The sequence below is a fragment of the Apium graveolens genome, chromosome 5 (genome assembly GCF_009905375.1).
Source record: "Apium graveolens cultivar Ventura chromosome 5, ASM990537v1, whole genome shotgun sequence".
Classification (NCBI taxonomy): domain Eukaryota; kingdom Viridiplantae; phylum Streptophyta; class Magnoliopsida; order Apiales; family Apiaceae; genus Apium; species Apium graveolens.
The window spans coordinates 222,468,067-222,473,458 of NC_133651.1; positions in this window are offsets into that span (position 1 = coordinate 222,468,067).

Here is a 5,392-nt window from a genome sequence, read left to right on the forward strand (position 1 = left end):
TTTAACACATAAACGCAGCGAAAACATAAATTTAATCTTAAAAAAAACCGAAACCCTCCGCAGGATCCATGCGAAAAAATAATATTTAATTCGTAGTTCAGTATGTTTACCTTAAGAAGCTTTACGTTAATGGAAAGATGGAGGTCTTTAATAGCGATCCAAGAACGATGAACGGAGATCCTTAACAGCTGCTCCTCAAGTGTGAAGCACTCCAGCGGTATCCACCAAGAAAATGATGTAATGAAGGAGGAGGAGATGGAGAGAATTAGGGTTTTATAAATCTTTTTGGTTGAGGCAAAAATAGGGTTTATAATAGTATATTTATAGGCTAAATTTTCAGCTGAAAATTTTCCCATAAAATATTATTATTATTAACCCTTTATTATTCTCACTAATAATTAAAACACCTTTTAATTATTAATCCTTTTTCTAAACTCTTTAGAAATAATTCTCTCACTTAATTTAATTTCCAAAAATTAAATTCTTAATTAATAATATTAAGAACCTTTTCTTAATTAATTTATAATCAATTAAATCTTATTTAATCAATTATTAAATTTATCAATTAATTATTTATTTCATAAATAAATAATTATCAGCCATTATTAATTAATTACTCCACCATTAAATCATTCTCTTTTATGGTGTGACCTTGTAGGTTCAATATTAAGCCGGTAGTAGAAATAAATAATAATAAAACTATTTTATCATAATTTATATAAATTCTCTAATTCATTAAATATGATTAATTAATTAATCATATTTATTCTACATTGTGAGGGATACTTCTCAGCATATCGCGACTATCCGGATAATACAAATTCACTGCTTAGAATACCAAGAACCTATTCAGTGAGTAGTTACCGTACAATTAATTCCTTCTACCCTGCAATGTCACGATTAAATACAAGGCATGGAACTTGTGTCAACCCTATCTTATTTAATCACTTGCTTTCCCATTCACTATGCTTAGTTCTATTTAATGTAAATTAGAAACTCCCTTCTAATTTCATTCACTCTGCCCAGAGATTCCTGAACTAACATAAGTGGATCAGCATTGAACATTCTCTTCCTATACTGGAAGGGGTAGATCCTTTATTGATCATACACTATCTTCGTGTACAAATTCCTATACCCAGTAGAGCCCTTATAATTGTCCCTTGAGACTAAGAACTAAACCAAAGTATAGTTCAGTGTACACAAGATGACTATGATGACCTCAAGTCTAAGGATACTTGTACAACTATCACTATATGAACAACTGCTGACACGTGAGTGAACTCCATCAGTTGTTCAGATGTGTGAGTCATGTTCAGTAAACTTATTCTATAATAAGCACCTACATACTAGCTATAGTGTCACCACACAAATGTCTATGCGAACAGACATCCTTCATAATGAAGCAAGCATAGTATGTACCGATCTTTGCGGATTATTAATTACCAGTTAGTAATCCTACGACCAGGAACTATTTAAGTTTAGAGTTATCATCTTTTAGGTCTCATTATTATGATCTCATCACAATCCATAAAAAGCTTTACTCTAAACTGTGATATATCTTATTTAAACATTTAAATAGATAGAGCCCGCAATAAAAATAAAACAAGCATTTTATTAATATTAATGAAATCAAAACAGATTATATAAAAGTTATTCCTAAATCCTCATACATGATTGGACTTAGGACATATCTCTTTCAATCTCCCACTTGTACTAAAGCCAATCACTCTGGTATCTAATACCCATCTTGTCTTTATGACGATCAAAGTGACTCTGAGAAAGTGGCTTTGTGAGTGGGTCTGCTAGGTTATTATTTGTGTCAACTCTCTCGATGTTGACATCTCCTCTATTTTCAACTCAGATTCACCACCAAAAACAAGAAAAATGTCCTGAGTCCTTCGCAAGTACTTAATGATGTTTTTCACTGCTTTCCAGTGGTCTTCACCTAGATTGGATTGATATCTGCTCGTCACACTAATTGAATAAGCAACATCAGGCGTTGTACACAACATCGCGTACATGATAGATCATATTGCTGAAGCATAAGGAATCTTAATCATACGCTCTATTTCCTCAGGTGTCTTGGGAGACATTTTTTCGGAAAGGGACACTCCATGGCTCATCGGTATGAGACCTCTTTTGGAGTTTTCCATGCTAAACCTTTTAAGCACTTTCTGGATGTATGTACCCTGGGTAAGACCTATCATTCTTCTAGATCTATAGAATGTAGGATGCTTCTCCCAAGTCCTTCATGGTAAAGTTCTTTGATAGCCATACTTTGACTGATTGTAGCATCAGTATATCATTTCCTATAAGAAGTATGTCATCCACATACAATACAAGAAATGTTATCGCGCTCCCACTAACCTTCGTGTAGACACATGGTTCATCTATGTTTTTGATAAAACCAAATTCTTTGATTGTCTCATCAAAACGGATGTTCCATCTACGAGAAGCTTGCCTTAAACCATATATGGTTCACAACAGCTTACACAATAGGTGTTCATTTCCCTTAGAAAGAAAACCCTTTGGCTGTGTCATATACACTTCCTTCTCAAGTTGCCATTGAGGAAGGTGAAAGGCATATGTCATAGCCTACTCGTTTATTCGAGTATTTAACTCAACTCAAATAAGAATGTAATAAGTAAATAGTGGATCAATCATCAGAGAGATCTCACAAAGTAACATCTGTCAAAGATCAAAGAAACATTGTTCATCTGCAGACTTGAAGATTCACTGGAAGAAGTTCAAGAATTTGATCATGCCTCAGTGATGTAAATCAAGATCGTGGATTTAATCAAGTGACAGAGATCTCGTCAAGGTATCAATTTATTACAAGGATTCAATCAGAATATCAAAGTCAAGACATGAAGAAACATCACGGAAGTTAGTCACTCATGAACCAGACAGTACATCGAGTGTCAGCATTGAAGTGGCGGAATTGATTCATAAGTCTCAGTGACTTTCAGAAGATTGTCAGAAGAATGGATGCTGCTCAGCGTTAGTATTAATTCTCTATTAATTAATTAAGTCATATAATTTAATTAAGAAAATAAATTATATCTGCAAAGATTAATTTATTGATTAATTGAATTAAATTGATTAATTAAGTTAGAATTAATATTAAGGATTTACAGAATTTTAATTGATTAAAATCTGTTTTAATTCTAAAAAGACAACTGATTGTACTAGTATGACAATCGGTATGACAATTGATAGTCATACCGAAAGTCATGCTAATTCAGTTGATTGTCTTGATAGAATTATTGTTTAGATTAAAATCACTTATTAATTCAGTAAGACAATTTCATTTGTACTACTATGACAATCGGTATGACAATCAATAGTCATACCGAAAGTCTTGCTAGTTCATTTTAATTGTCTTACTAGCTCTAAAGGATTGTCACACCAGTTCAACATTCTCGGCTGTGGTGATTAAAAACAAGCAGAGACCAATTCATTTACATAACACATACAGAGAGCAATCAAACAGAAGCCAAGAACAAAAAGAGAACAAGCAGCCAAAATATTTCATCTTATCTGCTAATTCAAGTTTACAATTTCTAGCTTGTAAAGTTAAATCCAATCAACTAGAAATCACTCTCTTGTTCTTGTGTATCAATCTAGCGGATTAAAATCCCTAGAACTTAATCTCAAATCGCTTTTAGCATTTGATCTTTTAATTACAAAAATAGAAAAAGTTCATGTCGAATTTATTCTAGATTTGTAATAATTGATTTGAGATTAATCCCTTGTAACCGATACCGTAGTTGTAACACCTTTCAAGTTTAATAAAAGTTTTATTTAACTTGAATTTTGTTTCACAAATTTTATTCCGCATTTTATTCGACGAAACGGTATTGTTTGCATTCAACCCCCCTTCTACAAACAAATTGGGACCTAACAATTGGTATCAGAGCCTTCTGATTAACGTACAAATCAAGATCCTAGACTTTTGTGTTTCTTTCACTTCTTGAATTTTTTATTCACTCAAAAAATTCATAATGACTACACAAAAAGTTGGAACCGTTAAAATTCCACTTTTCGATAAAGAAAATTATGTTATGTGGAAGAAGAAGATGCTACTGTTTTTACAGGTTGCTAACCCCAAATATTTGCAAGTGTTGAAGAAGGGTCCAAAAATTCCTATGGTTATGGAACCAGAGGTAATAGAAAATGATGTGGTGATCACCAAAGCGAGAACTTATGTGAAGGATCCTAAGGACTTCTCTCCTGCTGAAATAGAAGAAGCTTCCCTGGATGCTAGCCTTCAATTAATCTTAGTAGATTCCCTTAATCCCCTGATGAATAGACATGTGATGAATTGTAAAGATTCCAAACATATCTGGGAAACTATTGAGATTATTAATGAAGGCACAGAGGAAGTTAGGGAGAACAAACTAGAAATCCTAACCTCTGAATATGAATATTTCAAATCAAATCCAGGAGAAGGAATCATTGAAGTGTTTGAGAGGTACAATGCATTGATCAACAACCTGAATATTAATGGTAAATACTATTCCATCAGGGAGGTCAACAAAAAGTTCCTTTTAACACTGCCAACTCATCTCGAACATAGAATCACTGCCATAAGAGAAGCAAGAGATCTGAGTGAGATTTCTTTGGAAAGGCTCTATGGTGTGTTAAAGACTTATGAGTTGGAGCAGATTCAGCAGAAGGAAGTTTACGGGAAAGGAAGAGTGGTCAGCACGTCTACTGCTCTAGTAGCTGATGAACAACAACAACAACCACAATATCAACATCAATCTCAACAGTCAGAAAGAATGGTGCAGTCTTCCAAGGTTGAAGATAATGTGATAGTAGCAGAATTTGATTCTCCTACTACAAATCAATCAGGAGATGATTATTATTCCTTGGAAGAACTGGAGCAATTGGAGGATGAGTCAATGGCCCTGATTGTCAAGAGATTCTCAAATGTCAGATTCAAAAGGAATCCCAAGTTCAAGTACAAGTCCAACTACAACAGATTCCAGAAAGGTGGATCTTCATCCTCTAACACCAGCAGTGGTGGGTATAAAACAGGGATGGTTGATCGAAGCACCATTCGATGCTTCAACTGTAATGAGTTGGGACACTTTGCCACAGAATGTAGGAAGCCAAAACAAGCTAGGAAGAACTCTTATGATTCTAATCAGAAGAGTAAATCTGAAAGGGCGTACCTGGCAAAGGGAAGAAGCTGGGAAGATACTGACAGTGAAGATGAAGAAGTTGGGAATCTTGCTCTCATGGCTAGTGATGCAAGCACCTCATCGTCAAGAAAAGAGGTAAAACTTTCTGATGCTGAAATGGTTTATCATCTAAGAGGTAACTTAGATTGTGCTCGTCGTGATAATGAATTGTTAAATCAACAAATCAAAGACCTTGAGAAAGA